This window comes from Macaca fascicularis, chromosome 2 (assembly GCF_037993035.2).
Source record: "Macaca fascicularis isolate 582-1 chromosome 2, T2T-MFA8v1.1".
NCBI lineage: Eukaryota > Metazoa > Chordata > Mammalia > Primates > Cercopithecidae > Macaca > Macaca fascicularis.
Genome location: NC_088376.1, coordinates 81,938,505 through 81,953,519, shown reverse-complemented (window position 1 = coordinate 81,953,519; position 15,015 = coordinate 81,938,505).

The window sequence follows — 15,015 nt, the reverse complement described above, 5'->3', positions numbered from 1 at the left end:
AGTGCCATCCTACCTCTTTAAATTTACTTTACTTCCATGAGGAGAATATGAAAGTTACACTTTAGTGGACTCTCAGGAGAACCTGATGTGGCGCTGTCTCCCTCTCATGTTCTTCTAACAAGGGCACCCTCTGTCAGGGACCGTGCTCACTACACTGCCTCATTAATTACCCCACTCCCGGTACAGTCCTACTCAAGCCACAGCCCCCCACACCTTCTGCACCATCTTACATCTAATACAGAACATTCAGTTCATTGCCCCATTTATTTTAAAGAACAATTAAAAGAACAGTACCTGCCTACAGTCTCAAACCAAATTACCATAGCATTGATGGTGGCTTAATTGATCTTACTTGATGGTGCAGGTGGTGATACCTGGAGAAAAAGGTAGAGGGGGTAGCAGGGCCACATATTTTCCATATCACATGGGATGCAAAGACAATGTCATCTCTTTATTTCCTGCAACTCAGTGATCTCCCTTGCAACAGTCCACCTGCCTGGATAGCAGGGGAAGAAAAACAACCCATAAATGTATTAATGTTTTATACATAAATGTATTGTGTAATCATGTCTTAAATGTATTAAGGTATGATGGAATCCCAGTTGATTTCCATTTAGTGTTTTTAGATGGCTGAGTCCCTTTGGGATAAATTCTCAGTCTTTTGGACTTTCTCCCCTCCTCCTTGCTTCTCTCCAAATGATTTCTGGAAACAGAGCTTCTGTGATCTCATAAGGAGAGGGGCACAGATGAGAACTAGGGTGCTCTGGACCCTTAGCCACTGCTCCTGCAGAATAGCTACCTGGACTGGCCCTGGACAGTCCACTGAGGAGAACCTGGCCCATCCAGCCATGTGGGCTTCATGATGACATTCACTTTCAAAGTCTGCAGGGCTGGCACTGAACCCAGTTATGAAGTTCCTGCACAATGATGCTTCTTCCCTCAGACTCCAGGCCTGGGCTGACCCACCGAGCCCTCAGCACTTTAGAATCCACTGCATGTCACCCTGAGTCTTGGGGAACCAGGATCATCACTTTAGGCTCGAGTATCCAGCCACTTCCTTCACTAATAATACACATTCATTCCTGAGCTCTGCTCATTGAGACTTGGAGCTAATGCTGCGCTGCAGCTGGCTCTTGAAAATGATTGGTAACTTACGACTCTTGTGAGTCAGTTGCTAAATGCAACATTATTAAAACTTAAGTTCTATAAACTTACAAATAAATTAATTACAATGAAAACAAAGGCAATAAATACTCAAAACTATTTTACTATGTTTTACTGTTATCTATGCTCTCGAGGTTATTTACAATTATTGTATCTGTATGGGGGAAACACTACATAATGACGAGCTATTGCACATCTCTTCCCAACTCTGTGTTTAGTGAATTCACATCGGTAGCTTGAAATCAGCCGTAGTGGAAGAATTTACACTATGGGAATTGGAAAATGCTACAAAATCGGATCTGTTTTTCTCTCTCAGAGAGCTGGCTGTAAACATTTACCAGCACATCACTGCTTACATCCTTTCCAACTACATATACCATTACCCCCAACATACAATGTTTTCAGGATATCTCACTCCTACCACACCTCCACCCACAGAGGAGGGGAAGCCTGGACAAGGATTTTTCCCCCTCTGTTCTACCTCTATTTCTCTTCCCCTGCCCACTATCCATCAGGACCAGCAGGGGCTGGGTTTCCACTCTTCGTTCCTTCTGACAAGGACTCCCTCTACGTATTATCTTGCATATGTCCTTCTGGGGACAATAGCCTCGTAACTGGTGAAAGAATTGCCTTTTTTTTTTTTTTCCCATGGAAGAGACTACAAATAGTATCCAAGAGGAGTCACAGGACAATCTAGAAGTAGGGATTACCAGGATAAAAAATAATTGGATTAATATTCCAAAATACACCTTATTACATGGGTCTTAAAATTAAAAGGTTATTCAATAACAAGTATGGGGGAGGATGTGAAAAAATTAGAACCGTTGTGTACTGATGGGAATCTAAAAGGGTATAAACTCTATGAAAAACAGTATGGCAGTTCCATGGCCGGGCACGGGGGCTCACACCAGTATTCCCAGCACTTTGGAAGGCTGGGACGGGCGGATCACTTGAGGTCAGGAGTTTGAGACCAGCCTTCCCAACACGGTCAAACGCCATCTCTACTAAAAATACAAAAATTAGCCAGACGTGGTGGTACACACCTGTAATCCCAGCTACTTGGGAGGCTGAAGTGGGAGGATTGCTTGAACTTGGGAGTTTGAGGCTGCAGGGAGCTGAGATTGTGCCACTGCACTCCAGCCTGGGCAACAGAGTGAGACTGTCTCAAAACAAAACAAAAACAAATAAAAAAGAAACAGTGTGGCAGTTCCTCAAAAAATTCAACGTATAATTACCATATAATCCAGCAATTCCATGTCTGTGTATATATCTAAAAGAATTGAAAGCAACATTTCTAAGAATATTTGTACATCCATGTTCATAACAACATTATTCACAATAGCTAAAACATGAAAACAACTCAATTGTCCACCAATGAGTGAATGGATAAGCAAAATGTGACCTATACATACAATGGAATATTCAGCTTAAAAAGGAAGGACATTCTGACATATGCTATAACATGGATGAACTTTGAAAACATTATGCTGAGTGAAATGAGCCAATCAGTCAAGCTCGGTGACTCACACCTATAATCCCAGCACTTTGGAAGGCTGAGGCTGGTAGATTGCTTGAACCCAGGAGTTCGAGATCAGCCTGGGAAATATGAGGAAACCCAGTCTCTACAAAAAAATACAAAATTTAGCTAGGCATGGTGGTAATCCCAGCCTGTAATCCCAGCTACTCAGGAGACTGAGGTGGGTGGAACCCTTGACCAGCCTAGGCAACATGATAACTCCATCCATACAAAAAAATATGAAAATTAGCCAGGTGGGGTGGCAGATGCCTGTAGTCCCAGCTATTCAGGAGGCTGAGGTGGGAGGATCCTTTGAGCCTTGGTGCCCAAGGCTGCAGTAAGCCATGATTTTGCCACTGCACTCCAGCCTGGGCAACAGAGCAAGACACTGTCTCAAAAAAAAAAAAATTAAATACTTTCACAAACTATGCATCCAGCAAAGGCCTAACATCCAGGTTCTGGAGATTTCTCAAAGAACTTAAAACAGGCCAGGCACAGTGGCTTACTCCTGTAATTCCAGCTCTTTGGGAGGCTGAGGCAGGTGGATCACTTGAGGTCAGGAGTTCGAGAACAGCCTGGCCAACACGGTGAAACCCCATCTCTAAAAATACAAAAATTAGCCAGATGTGGTTGCACACATCTGTAATCCCAGCTACTTGAGAGGCTGAGGCAGGAGAGTCACTTGAGCCTAAGAAATGGAGGTTGCAGCGAGCCAAGGTCACACCACTACACTCCAGCTTGAGCAACAGAGCGAGACTCTGTCTCAAAAAAAAAAAAAAAAAAAAAAAAACAGAGCTACCATTCAACCCAGCAATCCCATTACTGGGTATATACCCAAAAGAAAATAATCATTCTACCTTCTGCCAAAAAGACACATGAACTTATACGTTCATCACTGCACCATTCACAATAGCACAGACATGGAATCAACCCAGGTGCCCATCAATGGTAGATTGTATAAAGAAAATGTGGTACAGATATACCATGGAATACTATGCAGCCATAAAAAAGAATGAAATCATGTCCTTTGCAGCAACATGGATGCAGCTGGAGGCCATAATCTTAAACAAATTAACATAGAAACAGAAAACCAAATACCACATGTTCTCGCTTATATGTGGGAGCTAAACACTGAGCACTCATGGATATAATTATGGGAACAATAGTCACTGTGGACTACTTGGGGGTGCGAAAGAACTACCTATAGGGTGCTATGCTCACTACCTGGGTGATGGAACCCATACTCCAAACCACAGCATCACGCAATATCCCCATGTAACAAAGCTGCACATGGACCCCTGTATCTAAAATAAAAGTTAAAATTTTTAAAAATAAGAAATATTTATTCCATTAGAAATTCAGGACATCTTCATAAGCCAAACAGTTCTTCCACATTTTATTTCCAGCTATCAACAGTTCGCTGACTGGCAAAGAGAGCCCTTTCTGTGCCAAATTCTCTTCCACTTCTTTCCCCACCTGAGTTGAGGATAGTTCCTTCCATTCTCTCATCAACCTCAATCAAATCCAGGGCAGAAAAAACACCCAGCTCTGAGGCTCAGAGAGAAAACCACGTGCTCCCATTTCTACAACCTAAAAATTCAAACTTTCCAAGCTTTTATTATATATATATGTGTTAGCCTGATGCTTACCCATCAGAGCCATGCAGAGTGTTTTTAGGAAGGAATGAGCCCTTTGTAGGTCAATTAACTCGATGAGATAAGCATTGCAGCAGGCTTTCCTTCAGAGAGGGGAAATACGAATGATTTGTGACTCTAATTAACTTCAAACAGAGCAACAGGAATGCAATTTGGAACATAATCCAAAGAGGAAATAGTCCATCCCAATTCAATTCTGGTGGCTGGAAGACTGATTTAATTTCCTTCCTAGTGGAGACACTCCTCACAGGGTGGGATGGGGAGGAGCGAGGGGTTTCCTGGTCACAGGATTTCCCTGTTTCATGAAGTTCTATTTCCAAAGCAGCCCCTTTCATGTACTGGGATTAAGTTTAAGATGTGGATGCAATGTCCTTGGCTTCCTCACTCGCCATGTCAATCTTGTAAGAGAAGGTGGAGATTGGATTAACCAACGTTGGTGGAAAGGGCAGGGAAGGAGATGTCCTCCAAGGATGCTTCCATAGCAAGCTGTGAGCCTTGAGGAGCAGCAGAAGAAAGCACCTCTGCTCCATCTGCTCTCTGATGCCAGAAATTCCTCCATTGGAAACAAAGTCTGGCGTTCCTCAATAAGGAGATTGTTAAGAGCCTTCACAGTTAACTCCCCCTGGAAGAAGGAACACAGCGTCTTAATTCACCCACGTTGAGATACGAACGACTGACATCATCAGTTCCTTCTGAGAAAGCAGGTTTTCATAAGCCATGAGAAAAAAAATATTCTGAGGTCCCTGGGTGCCTGAGAGGGAGTTAAGGGGACTCCGGTACAGAAGGGAGAGGCCAGGGTCCCAAAGACGCACTTCACAACTTTTCCCCAAGATAGCTCTAAATACAACAAGGGCTGGAAGACACCATAAACGTGCCCTGAAGTGAAGCCCGCAAGGACCACTCTGACGGGAGAGATGGTGGCCGGGAGCAAAGAGACTCGGACTTAGAAAGAGAGACCCAGCTCGCCATTGCTATCTATGTAAATGCAGGCAAGACAGAAGGGTAGTGAACGTGCTCTCCTGCTTCCTGCTGCAAGCTGGCACCTAGTGCGGAGCCTGGGACACAAGAGGCACTGAATAAATATTTCCTGAAGGAGTGAATACATGGAAGCTAAGTTTTCCTGCCGGGTGCAGTGGCTCACGCCTGTAATCCCAGCACTTTGGGAGGCCGAGGCAGGCGGATCACCTGAGTGAGTTCCAGACCAGCCTGGCCAACATGGTGAAACTTCGTCTCTATTAAAAATACAAAGCTAGCCAGGCGTGGTGGCGGGCGCCTATAATGCCAGCTACTCAGGAGGCTGAGCCAAAAAAATCGCTTTAACCAGGGAGGCGGATGTTGCAGTCAGCTGGGATAGCACCATTGCACTCCAGCCTGGGGTAACAAGAGCAAAACTCTGTCTAAAAAAACAAAAGTTAAGTTTTCCCTCAGCATCCAGATACCCTCAGTAGGCTCCCGCCAAAGCAGAGAACAATTTCAATCACTCTGTTTAAATATTCAACAGTTCTATCTGAAAGATTTCAGATCTTTCGAATCACTTTTAGAAAATGATCCTAAGAAAATAAATCACCAGATTTATTTATCTATAACTACAGGGGAAAAATACCAAAAAAAATTGAAATCGACTTAATGCCCCAAACTAGAAATTGTTTAAATTAATTATGGTGTATCTATACAACTCAATACTGTATAGCCATCTAAAAACAAGTTTTCAAAGACTGTTTAATGACATGAGGAATGGTAATTATGTTAAATTTTAAAAGTAGGATGCAAAGTGTATATTTAGTATATATTTAGTTTTGAATAAGTACGTGTATTTTATATAGCATAGAAAAATATTTGGAAAAAGATTATATAAAGTGTTAATGATTGTTACCTCTAAAAATTCTGATTTGGGGTGGTTTTGCATTTTCTTTTTTAGACTTTTTTATTTTCTCTAGGTGTTCTTCAAAGCATATTTTACTTTTCTAATCAGAAATAAAAATAATCTTTATTTCTTATGGCAGAAGGGCCTTTTCGAATATTTGCCATGTTCTCACTGACAAACCAAGAAGGCCTCCTGGCACCTCTTTGCAAACAATGACACAGATAATAGAAGCTATCCTCTCAAGGCCACACCATACACAGGCCACTCTCTCTACATGGCATATACAGGTTTAGGATGCTTATATTCTGTCAGCAGAAAGAATTCACACTCAGAGTTCATTGGCTTGGATGTTTGGCCGACATACATACTGGTTTTAGATGGAGTGGTTTTTTTTTTCAGGATGTAAGTATGATTTCATCATTTCACACATATAAATTCTCAGGAAGAAAAGTGTATTGGGGGTTCTGGAAAGATGGTCACCTTAATGATAGCATAGAATACCATTTCTGTAGGTCAGCCTTGAACTTAGATGTCCTTGATCTCTGAAGAATGTCATAACACTGCCTTATTCGTAACATAGTGCTACAACATAAACCCCAAACATATTGTTAAGGACTAAATACTAGTGTGAATTTGTTCCAGATGTCAAAGTTTTCCAGAAAATTACAATTTTAAAGGACAAATGCATATATTCGTGTATTTCATTGTAAATATTCAGCTTAATTGTTCCACCAAGTTTGGGGATACCGCTTGCCATCATGGCCAATAATTATTTGTTAAATTAGATTGAACAGAATTTTACCCACATCTACCAAAAATGTAATTATTTATAAAATGTGTATATGGTTCATTTGTAAATGAAATATATCCTTCGCTAAGGTCATTTCTCCACTTAAAATCTTCAGTGGCTCCCTGCTGCCAACAGAGCAAATTTCCTCACAGCCCGCATGGCACCCAGCTCTCCAGGCTTGTGTCTGCCCCTCCCCCAGGCATCCTATATCCTGACCTCAACCAACAACTCAGTGTTTCCTGAGCACATTCTCTTTTCTTGTGTCTTCTTGAATGTCCTTGGCCCACTTGTTGGTTCAGCATACTCCTATTTATCCTTCAAGTTCTTCTCAAAAGTATCTCCTCTCTTTGACTTTCTGGAATTTGCCCTCTGTCTCCCTTCTTCCCCCACAAGTTCCCATAGCGTTCATTTTTTCATGTACTTTCATGTACGTAGCATTTACATGTTGAATATAGTTATTGGTTTATATGTCTCTCTGTCTCTTCCCCTGTGGATCAGAAGCTTCCAAAAAGATACAAAAAAGAAAATATTAATTCTTTTAATTCCTAAAATGTTTTTAATCTCAGGATTAAGAAAAATTAAGCCTCATATTTAATATGTAAGGCCTAATTTGTATCGTATTGTATTGTATCATGGAGTTTACTATGGATTTAGATGGAGTCACATATTTATCAGAGCATCCTTCTGTGGTCTGATGACCATGTGGGTTGTCAGGTGCTCCCAAGGATAGAGGATCCTCATCAATGAGGAGGGATGGGCAGTGCCACCCTCACTCTTCATTTGAGGTATGATAGTTGGTAGATTATAAATGCCCATTTAAGTAGCTATTTACATTGCATTACCTGTTTCTTTTAAACTAACCCCATAAAAATGAACCAGTCATTTTAAAAGATTCCTGCAAAGACATCATAAAATAGCCATTGCAGTGAAAACAGTGAAGCCAAAAGTACGAAAGTTTGCCATGTAACCAGAATTTAAAAACAAAATAAGGCCAGGCATAGTGACTCACACCTGTAATCCCAGCACATTGGGAGGACGAGGCAGGTGGATCACCTGAGGTCAAGAGTTCAAGACCAGCCTGGCCAACATGGTGAAACCCCATCCCTACCAAACATAAAAAAGTATCCAGGTGTGGTGCAGGGTGCCTATAATCTTAGCTACTTGGGAGGCTGAGGCAGGAGAATCACTTGAACCTGGGAGGCAGAGCTTGCAGTGCCACTGCACTTCAGCCTGGGCGACAGAGTGAGACTCCGTCTCCAAAATAAATAAATAAATAAATAAATATAAGCACTGTTAACTGTGATTTTATGAGAAATAATCTGTGAACTCATGAGAAAGCAATTGCTTTTCAAAGGAAATGAGTTATCTGGAGAGACCATTTTGAGCAAAGATATTTGGACAGGTATATTATCTTATTAATGAAAATATTAATGCGTCATCCATAAAAAAAGTCCTATCATATATACAGAAAACTTAGAATTTTTAAACCTGGTTAAGTAATCTTACAAATCAAGAGTCTCCATGGGCTTTCAAGCCATTTAGAAATGCAAAAATGCAGCCGGGCACAGTGGCTCACACCTGTAATCCTAGCACTTTGGGAGGTCGAGGCAGGGAGATCATCTGAGGTCCGGAATTTGAGACCAGCCTGGCCAACATGGTGAAACCCCATCTCTACTAAAAATACAAAAAGTAGCTGGGTGTGGTTGTGTGTGCCTGTAATACCAGCTACCTGGGAAGCTGAGGCAGGAGAATTGCTGGAACCTGGGAGGTGGAGGCTGCAGTGAGCCAAGATTGCGCTGTTGCACTCCAGCCTGGGTGACAGAGCGAGACTCCATCTCAAAAAAAAAAAAAGAAAAAGAAAAAGAAGTACAAAAATGCAACATATTCTGATTAGCTTGCAAGAACAACTGAAAGGCATCAAGGAAAACGGAGAAACTACTGCCAAATTTTAATGTAAATCTGCAAAATTTTTAATATAAATCTTTGCATTATACCCTTTGACACAGGGTATAATGATATGATTATGTATTTCTGCTGTATGGTTCTGTGTATCCAGACGAGATTTTTTTTTCAGCTAAAGCAGCCACTGAAACCAAGTAATAAAATTCACTGAACTAAGAATCAGACTTTTGAATGTTTTTATCCCAAATATTAAACAATGAAGTAGGTTCAAATATTGATTTCACTAAAATGTTATGACTAACAAAAAAAGAAAAAAGTTTGTATCATTAATAAATAATATGAAATAAAATTAAAATATTATTTCATTTTTTCTTATTCTTTAACTTTTTGTGTACATTTTATGCTGTACATGATACACTACTACAGTTGCACATCTGTATAAACAATTAAACATATGTATGTACATTTATTGCCAGAGGAGATAGTTAATAAAAGTTTGCAGAATGAGAATCTTCTTATAAGATCTGATAGTATAGATATAAAAAATGGCATGAGTCCTATACAGAAAATGTGAAGAAAGATATAAAAAGGGGGGAGTGGGGAGAGAAAACGAAGCTGTTGGGAGGCCATGGTCTATTTATTTTATAATAATCAAAGGGAGAGAAATCTTCTCTAAAAATTGTGGTGGCCTAACATTTAAGCTACACTACTGGTTAAAAGACAAAAATGTGGAATTATCTATCCATATAAGAAAGTATATTAGAGAAGAATTATATCTTGAAGTTTAGTAGCATTTTCTAGCAAACTCTCAAGATCTGATCACTAAAAACTAAATTCACTTGACAGAACAAAGGCATATTCTAGTATCTTCCCTAAGAACACACTAATTTGAATTCATGTATATGATGAATTCTATTAAGTTTCTAAAAAATGCCCAGCTGGTTTCTGGAAAAAAAAAAAACATAGATGGAAATTAGAGGCATTGTTATCACTTATATAGCAATTTAGTGCTTTGAAAATGAGATGGAAACATGTTTTGTTTTCTTCTCACACATCCTGTGGAACTTTTGTTTCCACTTAACAGGTTAGAAGGCGGATGCATGTGAAGCTAATCCACTTACTGTTGTACCCATATCTTCAGTTGCCCACAAAATATTTTACCTCAGTTCTTCAGTAAAACTTGAATCTTAAAAACTGCTCTTTTTAGGTGCTGGAATTCATTTAATGACCTAATGAGATGAGGAGAGCAAATCTGGTGGCAACCAAATGAACTATGGATGGGGCAAAGGGACAGGAGACAATTTGAGAACAAATAAAAAGAAAAACAACTTTCACCATGAAGGGTAAACATATGGAACTTGTTAACTTCAAGTGACAGTGCTAGCTGAAACATTCTGGGGTTCAAGGAGGGTTCAGAGGCATTCATGGAGAACAACTCTCTAACAGGCTACGAAATGAAAGTTGGATTTGTTCCGGAGACAATGCCTGGCTTTGGAGGTGGCCCTCCAAAGTGTCCTCCAGGAGGACACTTACCCAATCCTTCTCCCCATCAGGAGCACAGCAGCTACCCCGGCCTGACACAGTGCGAGATTCTTTTGTCCTTATCATGACATCAGAAATAAATTCCAAATCCTAATACACAGAAGGAGTCTTTGATGGCCTCCCAGCCACAGCTTGGCCCAGCACCCTCCCTTGGAGGGAAAGTGCAGGACTGAGAAATCAGAATCCTGGCTCTCTTTCTTTTCCATCCTGAAGCCAATTTTTTTTTTTTTTTTTTTTTTTTTAACAAAACCAAGGCTCTGTTTTCCCTCTAGGGGTCTTCCAGGATCAAAAGTGGCTTAAAAAGACCTCTTGATCTAGTGTGCGCTCTTGTTTTATTTTCAAGTTTTAAGCCAAAACTGGTTAACTTCAAAAGGGCTATGTGCAAAAATCCTAATATCATTTTCCTAAAGAGGTCTTGTTGAATGATTGATATTTTGAGGGTTTTCCAGCCCAATGATTTCTTTGCTGAAAACAGAGCATACCCACTCATTTTGGCATTTTGTTTGCCAACCAAATCGACAGCCTGAACACTGTCCATTCCCTCACCTTAACAACACTGGGACTTGCTAACAAGTGCTGCCCCCGGTGAACCACATCTACCAAAAAGCATTTGTGTGTGCCTTTACTTTCTGCATACATCCCTGTCATTAATTAGGACCTCAAGGCCTACCAGAGAGTTTATTTCCTTCCCTAGCGAATTTCCTTTATGTCCTGAAAATCTGTTTGTGAAGTGGTAGAGAATATGAGTCTATATTTCCTCTTTCCAGAGATACAAATATCCAAGAGCCCTTATATCATAGAGAAGCTTGAGTTCCCTTTATTTTCCAAATGACTACAGACAAAGGATTATTTTCTAAGAAAATCTGTTTTGAAAAACCATGAGGTCCAGAATTTAACCCTACCCCTAAACTAATATTTTTTAACTGGGAAAATATTTGTGTTAAATTTTTTTTTTTTTTTTTTTTTTTTTTTTTTTTTTTTTGAGATGGAGTCTCACTCTGTCACCCAGACTGAAGTGCAGTGGCACAATCTTGGTTCAATGCAACCTCTGCCTCCCAGGTTCAAGCGATCCTCCTGCCTCTGCCTCCCGAGTAGCTGGGATCACAGGCATGCACCACCACATCCAGCTATTTTTTGTATTTTTAGTAGAGGCGGGGTTTCGCCACGTTGGCCAGGCTGGTCTCCACTCCCGACCTCAGGTGATCCACCCACCTTGGCCTCCCAAAGTGCTGGGATTATAGGTGTGAGCCAGTGTGCCTGGCCCTCTTTCATTCTTTCTTCCTTTCTTCCTTCCTTCCTTCCTTCCTTCTCTTTCTTTCTTTCTTTCCTTTCTTTTTCTTTCTTTCTTTCTTTCTTTCTTTCTCTCTCTCTCTCTCTTTCTCTCTCTCTCTCTCTTTCTTTTTTTGAGACAACTTGGCTCTGTCGCCCAGGCTGGAGTGCAGTGGCACCATCTTGGCTCAGTGCAACTTCTGCCTCCCAGGTTCAAGTGATTCTCCTGCCTCAGCCTCCCAAGTAGCTGGGATTATAGGCACCCACCACCACGCCCGGCTGATTTTTTGTGTTTTTAGTAGAGACAGGGTTTCACTATATTGGTCAAGCTGGTCTCAAACTTCTGACCTCAAGTGATCCACCTGCCTCAGCCTCCCAAAGTGCTGGGATTACAGGCGTGAGCCACTGCACCTGGACTAAAAATCTTCTAATAAGTCTGAAACTGTCCTTTTATTAAAATGACTTTCCATTCTCTTTCTTTTTTTTTTTTTTTTAACGGAGTCTCATTCTGTCACCCTGGGTGGAGTGCAGTGGTGCCATCGAGGCTCATTGCTGCAGCCTCGACCTCCCAGGTTCAAGCAATCCTCCCATCTCAGACTCCCGGCTAGCTGAGACTATAGGTGTGCGCCAACACGCCAGGCTAATCTTTATACTTTTTGTAGAGACAGAGTTTCTCCATGTTGCCCAGGCTAGTCTTGAACTCCTGGGCTCGAGAAATCCTCCTGCCTAGGCCTCCCAAAATGCTGGGATTACAGGCATGAGCCACTGCATCTGGCCTTCATTCCACTTTCTTAGGGAGTAAGTTCCACTTGAAGGCTAGAGTAGCGGTTAATACCTCAGGCTTTACATCCAGACTGCAAAGTTTATAATTCTGGCTGTGGAACCTTAGGCAATTTACTTAACCTCTCCATGCCTCTGTTTTCTCATCTATAAAATGGGTATGTTAACAGCCTCTAACTCATGGGACTGCTGTAAGAATTAAGTGAATAAATGCATGTGTGTTGTATTGTTACTGTTTTAAGTAAAATTGTGTTTCTGTAATATCCTATGAGAAAGGTGTGTTTTTTACATTCTTATCTTACTGTAGTTTATGAAACATAATTTAGTTTCATTTCATAAACTCTAAGCATACCATAGCAGTAAGAGAACTGGCCTTAACTTTAGAAGACTTGAGTTCAAATATTGACCTTGATACTTGCCAGCTCTGTAATCTTGGCTCGTTGCCTCATCTCCCTGAAGCCCAATCTCTTAACATGGAAAAAGGAGATGACACCTTCCTTATAGAATTGTTAGAAAGTGTGACTTAGGCTACAAGTTTCCCCCAAAATCTATTGTCTTATTCTTACAGACTTAATCCAAATTTTATCTAGGCTCCCAGCCTGCTAGAATAAAGGCCAGGACCAGCTTCATGGACATGCAACCTGTGCGATCTCACAGGCCCCGCAAGCAGAAGGACCCAGCACTTGGTTTAATGCTCGGCTGTCAACATCTTGAAATTCTTAATAATTTGGTCATTGAACTGGTGTTTTGTTTTTTTGGTGGAGGGGACAAAGTCCTTTTCTGTCTCCCAGGCTGGAGTGCAGTGGTGAGAACTCGGTTCACTGCAACCTCCGCCTCCCGGGTTCAAGTGATTCTCCTGCCTCAGCCTCCCAAGTAGCTGGATTACAGGCACACACCACTACACCTGGCTAATTTGTGTATTTTTAGTAGAGATGGGGTTTTACCATGTTGGCCCAGGCTGACCTCGAACTCCTGACCTCAGGTGATCTGCCCACCTCAGTCTCCCAAAGTGCTGGGATTACAGGCGTGAGCCACCATGCCTGGCCTGAACTGGTATTTTTTAAGTGAAATCTGATGGGACAATGGAGCATGCAAAGAAGCAGAGAAAATATGTGTAACATATGCATGAGAATCATTGCTTCAATTCTCCACTCTGCTCTGCTAAACTGTATCTGGCCATGCATTTTATGTACATGCCAGTGCCACTGAGTCAGCTATGTTTTTGCTGCACTTGACACAGTAGAAGCTGAGTTCTGACACCTGGAGAGTTTTTTAATTATTCTGACAAGCAAAAGAGTGATGCCTTCAACTAAGTTCCAGCTCTAAGAAGAAACAGCGTGCTCCTCCGCAGGTCTCAGCAGGACATCCCACAGAAGCCTGAAGACGGCACTTCTCTGCCAGTATCTCATTGTTTTTGCTCATATTAAGTCAATAAACTTTAGGAAGTTTAGGAATTGACTGACTTTCCACACCCACAAAAAAGGTACAACCTTGGGGGAAGACGTAGTTGAAGTTAGTATGCATTTATACATCAAATATTCCTCCCCTTTTTTTTTTTTTTTTTTTTGAGATGTCGTGTCGCTCCGTTGCCAGGTTGGAGTGCTATGGCACCATCTCACCTCACTGCAACTTCTGACTGCCTAGTTCAAGCGATTCTCCTGCCTCAGCCTCCCGAGTAGCTGGGATTACAGGCACGCGCCACCTCGCCCAGCTAATTTTTGTATTTTTAGGAGAGACAGGGTTTCACCATGTTGGCCAGGATGGTCTCAATCTCCTGACCTCATGATCCGGCCGCCCCGGACTCCCAAAGTGCTAGGATTACAGGCACGTGCCACCACACCCGACCACATCAAATATTCTTTAACCTCTTATCTTTAATCTGTGCAATGATGTGTGTCTGCTGGTATTTTATTTTACCCTCTCAGCCAGGGCCGGGCATAGTGGCTCGTGCCTGTTATCCCAGCACTTGGAGAGGGGGAGATGAGTGGATCACTTGAGGCCGGGAGTTTGAGACCAGCCTGGCCAACATGGCAAAACCTCATCTCTACTAAAACCACAAAAATTAGCCTGGTATGGTGGCTCACACCTGTAATCCCAGCTACTCAGGAGGTTGAGGCATGAGAATCACTTGAGCCCAGGAGGCGGAGGTTTCCATGAGCCAAGATCACGCCACTGCATTGCAGCCTGAGCAACAGAGTGAGACCCTGTCTTAAAAAAAAAAAAAAAAAGAATTCAATCATTTGAAGTGTAACTTTTCAAAGTAGATTAAAGATGACAGTGATAATAAACTAGTATCATTATTATTCATGACATGCCTGACTTTGCCACTAGACTCTGAGTTATTCGAGCCTGGTACTGTCTCTGTGCTTCCTTTTTATATCTGGTGGCTAATGCATGGCTGGCACATAACAAGTGCTCATTAAACGTTTGCTTGATGGCCGGGCGCGGTGGCTCAAGCCTGTAATCCCAGCACTTTGGGAGGCCAAGACGGGTGGATCACGAGGTCAGGAGATCGAGACCATCCTGGCTAACA